This window comes from Anomaloglossus baeobatrachus, chromosome 5 (genome assembly GCF_048569485.1).
Source record: "Anomaloglossus baeobatrachus isolate aAnoBae1 chromosome 5, aAnoBae1.hap1, whole genome shotgun sequence".
In the NCBI taxonomy this organism is placed as follows: domain Eukaryota; kingdom Metazoa; phylum Chordata; class Amphibia; order Anura; family Aromobatidae; genus Anomaloglossus; species Anomaloglossus baeobatrachus.
Genome location: NC_134357.1, coordinates 106,287,102 through 106,302,475, shown reverse-complemented (window position 1 = coordinate 106,302,475; position 15,374 = coordinate 106,287,102).

The following is a 15,374-nucleotide window of genomic DNA, read 5'->3' as shown; positions in this document are numbered from 1 at the left end:
ATTACTATATTCACCTCTGATACCAGTGTCATTCCAGCGGTGTCAGCACTGCCTCTCCTGGTGATCACGTAGCATTGTTATGTCACGCAATGCCCGGGAGAGGTAGTGCCGACACCATTGGAGCAGCACCAACACCAGACGTGAGCATGGATGCAGTTGTTTTGGTGGGGGAAACATAAAACATAAGAATAAAGATGGGGCTGGCCAAGTAGTGGACAACCCCATTAATTGCCTATGAGACTGCAGGAAATAGTGAGCATTGTACTGGACTTTCTATGGCAGTATAATAGGAAGTGGTCAAGCACCTCCACTCCACTCCACGTCAGCGCTCTGCAGAGCCCGTTCTCAGTTTTATGATGTTGCAATCTCAAAATTACAGGGGTCCCAGTGGTTAGAAAAGCAGTGATCAGCAACTTATCACCTATTCGATAGGGCAGAGCTTCTTATTTTGGGAAAATCCCTTTAAATATTAGTCCAAATACTGGCAGGTGATGGGTAGATATAGCTTTATTTATATTCACTAATAATGAAGCTGACAACATTAGTGCTGTGTATCTATTACATTATTTCTCCAATTCCTTTTAGATTGTAAGCTCATGTGTGCAGTGATGACTTCTCTTCTTTTGTTTCATTGAAGGTTAATTTGCTTTATTTGTCATGTTACATTCTCAAATATACAGCGACTGTTACCACTATATTATTTTATTATTTAATATAATATTAATATACTATATGATAGAAATAATACAGTGTAAACAGAGTGGCTGTTACGGCGGTGCCTCATCTGTCCAGCAGGTGGCACTCTGCTCTCTGAGACATGACAGCTGTGTCAGCACAGTGTCCTAGTCTTGTGGAGTCATCCCTCCTTTCCTTATCAATTCATTAGTTAAAAGCATTTTATAGTCTCTGGTTTATTTAATAATCTATTATAACATTGTATTGTGCTTTGTAGCAGTTTGTAATTGCTGAAATATTTTGAAAAGCTTTTTAAAAACTGAAAACATAAAACTCATTTGTGCTAAGACCTTTGATCGTCAGACAACATCCGGCACCTGTGAAAACAGGACTCATTGAAGTGTTCAAAAATTAGCCACGCTGAGCCAACAAAAATAATCCTCATCTATATCACAGACACTGGGCCGGGTGCTGGAGAAGATCAAAACTTTGTACAACATTAACACCGTCATGTGGTCACCAACTTTTCTGTCTATTTTATAAATTGAAGTTGCATTAAAAAAAAATCACAATTTTGCAAATTTTTTGTACCTTTTGTGTCAATCAAATGACTTTTCAAAAAAGTAGGAGGGACAAGCAGAAGGAGGGTGTGGATGAGGGCAATGACATGCCAACAGGTACACTATGAATTGTGCCATAAAGTGGGCTTAACACGCTACGACAGCTAGCGATATCGATCGTCGTGTGTGCGATATCGTGTGTTCGCTGCCGTAGCGAATATTATCGCTACGGCAGCGTCACACGCACTTTCCTGGTCGTCGTCGTCGCTGTGACTGCCGAACAATCCCTCCCTCAAAGGGGAGGGACGTTTGGCATCACAGCGACGTCACCGCGACGTCACTAAGCGGCCGGCCAATCAAAGCGGAGGGGCGGAGATGAGCAGGACGTAACATCCCGCCCACCTCCTTCCTTCTGTATTGTGGCCAGCGGCAGGTAAGGAGACGTTCCTCGCTCCTGCGGTGTCACACACAGCGATGTGTGCTGCCGCAGGAGCGACGAACAACATCGATAATCAACCATTACTGATTTTTGGTTTTGAGACGACCTCTCCATGGTGAACGATTTTCACCATTTTTGAGGTCGCTTAAGGTCGCTGGTCAGTGTCACACGCTGCGATATCGTTAATGACGCCGGATGTGCGTCATTAACAACGTGACCCCGACGATAAAACATTAACAATATCGTAGCGTGTAAAGCCCCCTTTACATTCAGTGGAAATCAAAGCCACCTCATTGCTGAAACCAGTTCTGTGGGTTTAGAGAAGTCCTAATTCGACCAGGAAGGAGCATGGGGTATCACTGAAGTGATTGGAGGAGAGAAGGGAAGGTCAGAGCTGGGAATCTCTCTAGATGTACACTGTCACTAGTGAATTGCAAATTTAACAGCAGAATATGCCGTCTGAAACTGAAGCTAAGATTGAGTCTCTGCAGGACAAGAAGTATCGTCCATGCTACCGTTTGTTGAAACCCTGTATGAGTAATTACAGTAAAGGCATTTTTCACTTTTTTAAAACAGATCATTGACTCACTGATTAATTGGGTATTTTTAAGGTCTCCATACCATCATACCCCTTGTGGTTCGAAGAGAGGTTGTTATGACTGAGTTCTATCGCTGCACACTAAAAAGCCAACAATGTATAAGGGAACTCGGGTACTGCATGAGTGCTATATGAAAAAATGAGATTTTTAGTTTATGTATTGGCCAATGCATGTAAGCCCGGAATCAACGGCAAAGTAATCTCTATAATCCGGTTACCTAACTTAAATGCAATATCAAGGTTAAAAACAAAGTAGGATGAGAAAGAAAATGAGAGAGGAAGGAGTTGAGGAGAGAAGTTTGCGGTAGTAAAGAGACAGGTGTCAAGACAGACAAAGAAATCTTGAGACACACACTGAAAGTAGCAAAGACTCTGCAAAGACCTGAGTAGAAAGATCAGCCACTCAGAGGAGAAAGTAGCTGGAGAGCGAGAGAGCAAGCTCCAAGGACAGAGGGATCCTGTGGGGTGGACATCCAGGGCTACAGTAGGATGTAGGAGCCATTCTGACAATGTCGGTGTTGAGGGCTTTAAATAATGGCGCTTGGAGTCCGTGCGTGCGCAGATGGAGCTCTAGGCTCAAGATCTCTATCTGCGCATGCGCTGCCTCCGGGCAGCATTTCTTTGAAGTCCTCACTACCTACAGCATGGAGCAGAGCCAGCACAGAGCAGAGTCAGGACAGAGCAGCGTCAGGACAGAGCAGAGCCAGCACAAAGCAGAGCCAGGACAGAGCAGAGCCTGCAGCCCCAGCACAATGGTAAGACACTACCAGATTATAAAACAGACACCATGTATTTTTTTTTTACCTTTCTTCCCCTCTAAATTATCAGATGTAACTCTGGGATAATCTGATGCGTCTTATAAAATGAAAAATATGGTATATTCGAATTTGGTAACTTTAAAGCCATCAACACACAATGGAAAAACCAAGCTTTCATACAGGTCCATTGACAGGAAAATAAAAACAAAAAGGGTATCGAAAGTGGCAGCACAAGCCAAAATTATTTTGTGTGCAATTGCAGCACCCTGGGGTAACAGGTGCCGCAGAGGACTGCATTACCCCGGGATCCTGGAAGACCAATGCTGGTAACTGCACCACACACACATAAACTGCCCTCTTCCCAGGCTGAGCAACGTGTTTAGAGGGGTAGCTGCCCATTGGCTGGGACCTACCCAATCCGGTAGCCAGAAGCTCAGGGGAGGGGAGGGGTCAGTTTTGACAGTTGAGAATAGTCTGAGAGGATGGTGGGAGGTGAAGAAAGTGTCGGTTGTAAAAGATGGTCGGTGTGTGTGGGGTCAAAAGGAGACCCCAGTGAACTAAAGAGGGGACCGGTCGCCTGAAGGGGAATAGAGCTAGTACCCTAAATGACCAAGCACGACGGGGTACAGGACCCTAGTTCGGATGGAAACTTCAGGCCCATCCGATAATCCAGGTGATCAGGGACTTTCATGGTCCATCACCACCAAAGAGCACGGGACACAGTAGCAAAGTGGGAACCTGGGAACAGGGACAGGAGTCCAGCCCTTAAATTGGTTCAAGCTGCCTCCCAGACGTATTCGGGGAAGAGACAGATGGAAAGACCAGGGAGGGACCCTAAGACGCTCCTGGCTACAGGGACCCCCAACTTAATAAAGTGCAAAGGAGGATGAGTTCATTGGGTCGCCATACCAGCACTGGGGCTAAGGGAACCTGGGACCCAAAGAACCAGCACAAACCGGGTTGCTGTACCAGGCAACTGTAAGTAAAGAACAAGTTGCACCGCAGTCCCTGTGTATGTCTGAATTCTTTCTGCACCCCTACAACTGTCAACATCTACACTGGGGCTCAGCCCCACTTGCGGAGGGCCTTGTCACCTAAGCTGCTTATTAATGTCGCGCCCCAGGACCTGGTCGCCACAACAGCATTGCCCCTCCAAAGGGTTGATGCTGAGCCTGGAGGTAATTGGGGGGTCTATTGGCCAGTAAGTTTAACATCCAACGCAGTTCTCCCTCAGGCCAGCAGGGGGAGCTCTGAACCTGGAGTTCCAGGGAGCATTCCTTAAGTCTGACCTGAGGGAGGAGTTAGTGTTCAGTCTGTAGGAGAAAGCAGAGAGTGCAGACGCCGAGTGTGCTGTCCTGTGGAACTGGGGCCTAGAACTGGAGCAGCTTGGCCCAGTGAAGCAGGAGGGGCAGAGAGGCACAGAAGAGACTCGGACATCGGAGTCTGTGGCCACCAGGGCCTAAAATACTCCCTGGTAGCCGAATCCGAAGGGCAGGAGAGCTGCAAGCACCTCTCCCATAAACAGCCCAAAGGTACAGCTGTATCATCAGGGCCCGGTGTGGACTCCAGCAGAGAAGCACCAGAGAGGGCCTGCGCGGCCTACCACAGAGGGAAAGGGATGTACCACCGGTCCCAGCAGCAAGAGGGCTATTGCTAAGTTCAGAGAGCAGGGTCCTATCACAGTAAGGAAAAGAACAGGAGTAGGCCTCATACTCATCTGGCCAAAACGACATCTCAGTTACTTCCAGGCCGGCCGGAGCCCTCTACCACCTGTAACGGTCTCCCAGGACTAACCGTTTGTGAAGTAAAAGAGGAGAAGGTAAAGAGACTGTTGTTTGTGCCTGTTTCTTTCATTGCCTGTCGGCCCTGCACCGTGTTATCCACACAACACCATAGACTCTCACGAGCACCAACAGTGTCCCCGGGGCACCGCTCCACCTGTGGGGAGCAGTACCACCATTGCTGCCATATCATCACCCCGGAGGCCTCACACAGCAGCGGCGGTTTAATAGCCGCAAACCACAGGTGGCGTCACGACAACCATAAACTTTATTCACCAGCCATATTTAATTGATACCCACCAGGGCCACGGAGTCGGGCCCTGCCACCACTGACGACCCCCGGACTAGTCCGGCCCGGCACCGGGTGTCCCATAGCCCTGGGGTGGGCGAGTCAACTTTGGCGTCACGAACAGGATTTCGTGCCCGGTCCCACCGGGTACTGTGCGCCTGCAGAAACTGTGCTTAAAAGACTGTGTTACTGTTTGAAAACTGCCGCCGCCATTAGCCTCGCTGAGCGCAGAAAGAAGGGGGGCGTGCCCGAAAAAGAGCGCGAAGGGAGCGCGCCATCAGAGCGGAGGGTCGTTAACCCCGCGCTACCCGGAAGAGATTTTGAAAAGTGAACGGAGCTTGGTAAGGTTCACTAAGGGGGAGGAAGATGTCCGACTCAGAGGGAGAGCAGGTGGCTGCCATAGGCCGAGACATTGCAGCACCAGCCGAAGCAATCCCGGTCGCCGTCGCCCCAGCCCCCGCTGTAGTGCCGGTAATGCCGATCACAATGCCGTACATTCCGGGAGCAGAATGGCTGCCGCAGTACTCCGGGGAGTCACATACCCTGAGCGACTTCAGAGAAAGGCTGCACAGCTTGTTTAGGGTGTATCCTCTGACTGAGAGCCAGAAGGTGGGCATACTAATGGGGCAGCTAGCCAGCGCGGCCCAGTGTGAAGTGAAGTCCTGGCCTGACACAGATAAAGGGACAGCAACCCAGATACTGGCTAAGTTAAAGAGTACTTTTGACACCCGCACCGCAGCAGAAATAAAAATGAGATTCTTTGGGTGCAAACAACGGGCCACAGACAGCATACGGGACTATGCCTTAAACCTGCAAGAGGCCCTGAAAGCAATTAAACAGGTGGACCCAGAGAGCGTACGTGAAGAAGACAAACTCCTAACTGAGCAGTTCATAGAAGGGCTCCTGTCAGATGCCCACAGGACACAGCTGTGTATCATGGTCCTGCAGAACCCTGCTCTGGACTTTGCAAAGTTTAAGGACCAGGCCATCCGGGTACTGAGAGAATCTACACCGAATGACCCAGTACCCCTCCGGCCTCTTGCTATCACGTACCTCGGGGTGGTGCCTGCAACACGAGCTGCTGCGGGGGCTGAGGCGCAGTCCCTGGATAAGGATCCCACTGCAGAGCTCAGACAGCAGGTCCAGGAGCTGACCAAGACTGTAGCTGCCCTTGCAAAGACCGTGCAGTCTCTACAAGTGACCTTATTGCCTGCAAGAATCGAGTTGGCCTCCAGCCCAGATGATGTCCCACGGATGAGACAGAGGAGGATTCCGCCGACCCGAGGGAAAAACACAGTCCGGTATGATTAAACGGGACAACCGATCTGCCGCTGCTGCAGCCAGGTGGGCCACATTGCACGACACTGTCCTTTAAATGGGCCGAACCTGGGGCCAGGAGCCAACCCCCAGGTGTAAGGAAGCCCGGCTCAACCCCCAGTCGCAGCAAGTATGTGGGATGACGCCCGGTCCTTCCTATTGTGCTGGACGGGATCCCCTTGAATGCCCTCCTGGATACGGGGTCCCAGGTAACAACCATCCCTTATAAACTGTACAAAAGATATTGGGCTGATTCAGACATTGACCATGGCCCAGATGATGATTTAACGATTGTGGCCAGTAATGGTCAGCCCTTGCCTCAAATTGGGTATAAGGAAGTAACCATTAAAGTGGGGCGGGTAGAATTGCCGTGTCAGGGGATGATAATTGTAGATATTGATCGCAAAGAATCTAACCCACTGCTAACCATTGGTACAAATGTGATGGAAAATTGTATTGCCGAAGTGATAATTTTGTTGCAACAGGCGTCTGAAAATGCCAGCTCCGGGCAGCAGCGTGCCCTACAGAGGGAGATCAGAGCCCTGATGAGGAGGCAGCAGGTAGAGCTGGCCGGAGGAGAAATTGGCAGTGTGAGGGTAAGTGACCCCCTCCCCATTGCAATACCCCCCAAAAGTGAAATGTTGATATGGTGTCGGGCAGCAATAGGCCTCAAGGGTCAAGATTACCAGGCCCTGGTAGAACCTGTGTATTCAGAAAGTAGGCCTGGAGTCCTGATAGCCAGAGGGGTAGCAGACGTCCACAAGGGAAGAGTGCCCGTCCGCGTCCTGAATTGTGGGGAGGAGGAAGCCAAATTGCCCCGGTACGCCACGGAAGCAAAACTGTACACTGTCAGTAACAATACCATCAAAGCAGTGGAACCCTTGATCCCGTCCGACCAGGTGGAAGACAATGGCTCCAAGGGACAGCTGGAGGACTGGTGCCAAAAATTACATGTGGGCACCGACTCCACCCCCTCACACCAAAAGCATGGGGTTTATCGGGTGGTACAGGAATACGAGCGGGTCTTCAGCAAACACCCCCTAGATTTTGGGCAGGTAAAAGGGGTCAAACATCAAATCCCCACTGGTGACCATCATCCCATTAAAGAAAGATACCGCCCTGTACCCCCAGCACAGTATCAGCGTGCCAAAGAAATGTTACGGGAAATGAAGGAGGCCGGGGTTATCAGAGATAGTTGTAGCCCCTGGGCAGCTCCACTAGTGCTCGTAAAGAAAAAAGATGGTACAATGAGAATATGCGTAGATTACAGACAAATTAACCGCATTACACATAAAGATGCTTATCCACTACCCAGAATAGAGGAGTCACTTACAGCCTTAAAGTCAGCTAACTATTTCTCCATCTTGGATCTCACCAGTGGGTATTGGCAGGTTCCCATGACTTGGGTCATGTGGTCAGCGCAGAAGGTGTGGCACCTGATCCAGAGAAAGTCACAGTAATCAAGGACTGGCCGAGACCCACCACGGTAAAGGAGGTGCGGCAGTTCCTTGGGCTGGTGGGTTACTACCGAAGGTTTATTGATGGTTTCACAAAGATAGCAGCGCCTCTCCAAGATCTCCTGGTGGGCCAGCCAAAGAAGGCTAAGAAGCAAAGCCCTCCATTTGAATGGAACAGCCAAATAGAAACGTCTTTTGTCCGGCTGAAAGGGGCTCTCACGGGAGAAGAAATTCTGGCCTACCCTGACTACAGCCAGCCGTTTGTACTGTACACAGACGCCAGCAACGTGGGCCTGGGAGCAGTTCTGTCCCAGGTGCAGGGAGGCAGAGAGAAGGTGATAGCTTACGCCAGCAGGAAGATTCGTCCCACAGAAAGGAATCCAGAAAACTACAGTTCCTTCAAGCTGGAGTTCCTCGCTATTGTTTGGGCAGTGACTGAACGCTTCAAGCACTATCTGGCGTCGGCCAAGTTCACCATCTTCATGGACAACAATCCGTTGACACATCTGGCAACAGCCAAGCTAGGTGCGTTGGAGCAGCGATGGATGGCCCGGCTGTCTAGCTTTGACTTTACCATCAAGTACCGGGCTGGCAAGAAGAATAACAATGCTGATGCGCTGTCCAGAATGCCTCACTTACCTGAGTCTGGAGAAGACCTGGATGAACTCGAAGAGATAGAGTTGCCGGCTTTCCATCACCAAGGTGTTTCCCAGTGTGAGCATGCTGTAGGAGAGAAGCGCTCGAGCCAGCACGAGGTCTCAGTCAACCCATTACTCCACCATAATTGGGAAGAGACACAGAACGGTGACCCGGCCGTGTGATTGGTCAAAGAAAAGCTAGCACAAGCTGAGACCCATCTTGGCCCAGATGCTCCAGAAGAAGCCCAGCAGCTGTGGAAGGAGAGGGGACGCCTGTTCACCTACCAAGGCAAGCTATGCAAGAGATATGTCAACTGGCGAATGAATGAACTCGTCTGGCAGATAGTGGTCCCACAGAGGGATTCTCCAATGGTCCTAGCAGCTTACCATGATAAAGCAGGACACTTCGGGTGGAAGAAGTTGGAGACCCTACTCTGTGATCGGTTCTACTAGGTGCACATGAGAAAGACAGTCGAGAAGTGGTGCCGAGACTGTGGTCCGTGTAACCTGAGGCGGAAAGATGGTGCCAGCCAGAGGTCTCCCCTACAGCCAATTGTCACGAAGCAGCCCCTCGAGTTGGTGGCCCTGGACCACGTGAAGTTAACACCGAGCCGGTCAGGCTATGTTAACGCCCTCACCATTGTGGACCATTACTCTCGTTTCCTGGTAGTAGTGCCTATGAAAGACCAGACAGCCAGAACAGCAGCTAGAGCGTTTCAGGCATACTTTTGTCGACCTCACGGTTACCCTGAAAGGGTACTGACTGATCAAGGTCCTGCATTCGAGGCAGAAGTGTTTCAAGAGTTCTGTAACATGTACGGCTGTAAGAAAATCAGAACAACACTGTACCACCCCCAAACCAATGGATTGTGCGAGAAGATGAACCACGTGGTTATTGATATGCTCAAGACTCTACCTCTGGAAGAAAGAAACCAATGGCCAGAGAAGTTACCAGATCTGGTAGACCTGTATAACCATAGCCCAGTAAATTCGACCAACTGCAGCCCTGCTTACCTGATGCGAGCAAGACCTGGCAAGTTACCTGTAGACTTGGAGATGGGAACTGTGTCACCTGAAGCAGTTCAAGAGATAGAAGATTGGGATACAGAGCGACAACAGCAGTACCGCAAAGTTCAGGAATGCGTAGAAAAGAGCCTGTCCCAAGTAAGAACGAGACAAGAACAGAACTACAATCAAACGGCCCCAGCAACTCCCTTAGCACCTGGAGAACAGGTCCTCAAGAAAAAGCGGAGGGCGCATAAATTAGATGATCATTGGGAGAATGAACCCTACACCATTATTCCCTCCAACTTTGACAATAGTAAGGTATGCCTCATAAGCAAGGATGAAGGCAAGACCTATCAAACAGTTTCTAGAGACCGCCTGAAAGCGTGCCCTGAGCGGTGCAAAATCCAAAAAGAAGTAGAAGAAATACAAGAAAGTCCCCAAATTCAAGAAAAGGAGGAAGACATGATCCAAACAATCCTCGGAAAATTCCCCAAAACTTGGACCCGAATCAATAACGCAATAGTGGTACCAGTCTTGACGTTCCCGCAGTTGGTCGAGCCGGAGACAGAAGAGGTTCCAGATCCACCTAAGGAACTGTCCGTCCCAACACAAGATGACGCGCCAGCAGAAGAACAGGAGAATCAACCCCCTGCCAGTGGTGAACCTGTCGTGCCCTTGGCGAATCTGAGACCCCGTAGGCAACCATCACGCATACCTGTCAGGGTTAAGCCTACCAGTAACATGGAGGGGGCAGACACTCCAAGTAGTCAGGGACAAACCTCAGAGCTACGCCGGTCCCAACGTAGCACTCGGGGACAGCCCCCCGCAAGGTATAGAACATAGAAAGTAAAATACCTAACAGAGTGTAAATAGTTATGTGAAAATGTCTTGTATGTAATGTTTTGGTTTAGGTGATTAAGTAAATGGACAATTGGGCCACTGGACTATGGGTGGCCAACTCTCTAATTGTACATAGTTAGCACCAGTGTGCTCAACACCCCTGAAGAAAAACCCGTTCGGTGTGCATAGAGTGGGGTCAGCAATGCTCTGACGCATGCCCAGAGCCTACGTTGGGGGTTTTATCGCGGCGGGTCCCCCATGGAGCAGTGTAATGGACACCCGGCAGGGAGCCACACTGGACTCTTATAGTATTGTTTAAGTTTGTAACGTTTAAGAAAGTGTGGCTCCCATAATGGGATGAAATGTTCTAACATGTTATGTTTTGTTTCTTCAGTCCGGGAGTACTGAGTTTAACTAAGGGGGAGTGTGGCTCCCCAGGACCTGGTCGCCACAACAGCATTGCCCCTCCAAAGGGTTGATGCTGAGCCTGGAGGTAATTGGGGGGTCTATTGGCCAGTAAGTTTAACATCCAACGCAGTTCTCCCTCAGGCCAGCAGGGGGAGCTCTGAACCTGGAGTTCCAGGGAGCATTCCTTAAGTCTGACCTGAGGGAGGAGTTAGTGTTCAGTCTGTAGGAGAAAGCAGAGAGTGCAGACGCCGAGTGTGCTGTCCTGTGGAACTGGGGCCTAGAGCTGGAGCAGCTTGGCCCAGTGAAGCAGGAGGAGCAGAGAGGCACAGAAGAGACTCGGACATCGGAGTCTGTGGCCACCAGGGCCTAAAATACTCCCTGGTAGCCGAATCCGAAGGGCAGGAGAGCTGCAAGCACCTGGCCCATAAACAGCCCGAAGGTACAGCTGCATCATCAGGGCCCGGTGTGGACTCCAGCAGAGAAGCACCAGAGAGGGCCTGCACGGCCTACCACAGAGGGAAAGGGACGTACCACCAGTCCGAGCAGCAAGAGGGCTATTGCTAAGTTCAGAGAGCAGGGTCCTATCACATTAAGGAAAAGAACAGGAGTAGGCCTCATACTCATCTGGCCAAAACGACATCTCAGTTACTTCCAGGCCGGCCGGAGCCCTCTACCACCTGTAACGGTCTCCCAGGAATAACCGTTTGTGAAGTAAAAGAGGAGAAGGTAAAGAGACTGTTGTTTGTGCCTGTTTCTTTCATTTCCTGTCGGCCCTGCACCGTGTTATCCACACAACACCATAGACTCTCACGAGCACCAACAGTGTCCCCGGGGCACCGCTCCACCTGTGGGGAGCAGTACCACCATTGCTGTCATATCATCACCCCGGAGGCCTCACACAGCAGCGGCGGCTTAATAGCCGCAAACCACAGGTGGCGTCACGACAACCATAAACTTTATTCACCAGCCATATTTAATTGACACCCACCAGGGCCACGGAGTCGGGCCCCGCCACCACTGACGCCCCCCGGACTAGTCCGGCCCGGCACCGGGTGTCCCATAGCCCTGGGGTGGGCGAGTCATTAACACCAGCCTCAGCAATGTGAGACTATGCAGCGGCGGCTTCTACACAATGCCGCATACCGCAAGTGGCGTCACGGACATTAAAAAAACTATCTATCCCCTGTAAATATAACCCCCTTTACAAGCGGCCCCTGGGGTCACGGAAGCGGGCACTGGCCACCACTGACATAGACTCTGAGAACCGGACGCCCGGGTCCGATCAGCTCCCCTGCAGGCCCTGGGGCGTGGCACAAAGCTCTGAATTTTTTTCCCCTCCATTTGAATGAACAGAACAGAACAGAACAGAAATGAACTTTGCAGGTTTTACATCGCTGTAATCATATTGATCTGGAGAAAAATGTCTCAGGATTTTTTTTTCTTGCTTTTCAATACATTGGATGGTAATATCAATGGAGTCTACAACTCAAGGGGAAGAAGGGAAGGAAAATCCAATAGCGCAAAAATGGGGGAAAAAAAATAAATTCTTAAGGAGTTAAGAAAAAAATGTTAAGCACTAATTGTTTGCTCTGGGCAACAAAACAGTTTTTCTCTGCCTGTATAAATGAGGACTATTATATTCTTGTTTGTGGTATTTTTTGTTGATCCTGGTGACGTATAGTAAGTGATGTTTGTTGTGTTTTGTGCAGATAGAGTTTTTTAAGGGATTTAGAAAATTGGGCCTAAAAAGAACAAATATTAAACTCAGATGGGAATGAAAGCTGCTAATCTGCGTAGTACCCTCTGTTCTCTGTGTTGTGAATTCCGCATTTATAGGATGATGATGCTTTCCGATTCCTGACCACCGAGGCCAATTTCCGGCCAATATGGTAGCATAAATTCAAAAGAAAAATATGCGTGTAAACAAGTCTCATATGTTTTACATACGGTATTTATTACGGGTTTTTTTTTTCCATGGAAAGCATTGCCACAAGAAAAAACACCCCAAGAGGTTGTACTGATGCCAGAAACGAAAAAAAATTGTCTGAAAGAAATAAAAGATTTTCTAAAATATCATCTTCAAATTCACTCTTCGCGAACATCTGGACCACGAATATTATATTCTTGCAGCCACGGTAGAGTCACCAAACACAACACAGGAACATATTCATTGACAAACAGCTCTATGGTATCTCTAGGGATCATCAATGCAAACAGGAAGCCGGAGGTAGGACTCCTGGAGGGGAAGCCATTCTTTTGTTGTGGTTGCAGCATAGTGAAGAGCAGGAGGAGCCGGTATTGATGGTAAACACGATCCTAAATTACAGTCATTTAGAGATAATACGAATGACATCTGTTATATTTTTGGATGGTAAATAATAATACAGCAATAAATGTGCAGCAATGTCCCCATAGGTGACTTGCTTATACAACATATAAGGTGGCCATACACATTACGTCATTGATAACTAATTAGACCGAGAGACTGACTGAGCATCTAATGTGTATATGGGAAAGCGGGATAGGGCATGTTGAATCGCAGCTCTGATCCTTCTGATAAAGCTTCCCCTGGAGGCGTCTGTAGTTCTCTTTCTTCATACAAAACCCATGTGCATCAAGCGTAGGGCGGTCATTAGGAGTCCAGCTTGTTCAGACAGCTGTTAGTGAAAGTGTATAGCCAGCTTTAAAATATATTTTATATCAAAGGGAATGTCAGATTTAATAATAATAATAATAATAATAATAATAAAAAGGAGAGTTTTAAGTCCAGGCCCCGCCATCTCTCAGAGTGAATAATGGCTTTAAAGGGAATCTGTCAGCAGGTTTTAGACACCTCATCTGAGTGCAGCAAGATGTATGCAAAGACATCCTGAATCTATCGATACTGTCTAGTATCTACCAAGGCCAGGCAGCAGACAGGGGGTGGGAATAGATACCAAGACCTGACCCACATATTCCTTTCCTGTTGCACCTGTCAATCAAACAGCAGTGCATTGCTGGAACTTTACTTGCACATGTTTCTAAAGTAAAACATCCAGTCTCTGAACAAAAGCTATGCTTACATTCAGCATCCTAGCCCCAGTATAGCACTGGCTTTACTTTATATATGAAAATCCTGATTGTTGGTTCCCTTTAAACAATAGTGACTATGTAAAGGAAATCTGTCCGCTGCGTTAGCCACCCTAAAACATCTCCATGGCTGTATTGTATCTTTTTCTTGCTTTTTTACAATCCCCTTTTTGCTGCTTAGAAATTGCTGAATAAATGTAAGATTAACTTTTAACCTTGCGCCCAGTGCAATTGCTGGTGTTAGGCTTTGTTCGCACGTACCTGCTGAATATTCTGCAGCGATTTGACAGCACATGTGCATTTCAAATTGCTGCAGAAACAATGCATAATGGATGCAGTGCAGTGTTTCAGCAGAATAAATGCAGATTTCATGCGCTATGGCTGCTGCTCTACCATAGACAGAGTGGGAGCAGCATCAAAAGCGCACGGAATAATTGACATGCTGCTTTTTTGAACGCACGGATTTGGGTCAAAATTTTGGCATCCAAATCGCTGCGTACAAAAAAGCAACATGCGCACGTATCATGCACAATCTACATAGATTGTGCTGGGGACGCAGGACGCATGCATTTACGCTGCAGTGCAATACGCAGCGTAAATGCATATAAGTATGCAACGTGCACATGAGTCCTTATACTGATTCTGAAACAAATAGAAAAGAAAAAAAAATAGAAAAGAAAAAAATCCAGCTCACCCAATATGAATGGAGACCAAAGATGGGGAGGACGGTGCACGGATGAAATAGCTGACCTGGCTGTGAACTCCAAGTAGAAAAAAGTGATTCCAGCATCCAAATCCATAAAATAAAATCCTCTGTTGATTAGGTATGTGTGGCGCCCCTGAGGCTTCCGTCGCCACAGAGACATTGCACCCCAGCAGAGGTGTGATGTCCCATCCTGGGTAAGGAAAGGAGTGAACGCCGGTCCACAGGCAAATTCACACTACACCCATTGTTAGGTACACACAGGGACCAGGGACAGTGGCAGCAACCCTCCCATGCTGCATGCTGGGAGGGGCCGTAAGACCCATCCCTGCTCCCATAGGGTGGTAGCTTAGCAACTGGGGGGTGGGAGGAGCCACCCTAGAGCAGAGTAGACAAGGAAGGTCAAGAGAGAGAGTTTCAGTTTACCTCAGGGAGGAGGGGAGTGAGGAAGCCTGCGGGAGGCAGAGAAGGGAGCTGAGGATAGAGCTCTAGTCAGACAGGAGCAAGGAAAGAAAGTGACGCTTCCTGGTGAAGACCCTGGGACTCAGAGGGTCCAGGTGACACCAAGCCGAGAAAAGAAGGGATTCCAGGGCCACTGCAAGGCTTACGAGCGCAGGGCCTGTTCCACAAAGTCATTCGGTGGAGGGATCAAGCTGCAAACAGGGGACGATCCCTAGAAACCGGAGGAGGAAAAATCATCTCCAACAGGAAAAACTGAGGCCCAGGGAAAGTTGCAAACTCCCCGGGCCACAGCCCACAGCAGAACCTTCAGAAAGGGGGTAAATAACCGACAGGCGAGCTCCCAGCCCGGAGGCTGTTGTGGAGGCCGAGCCA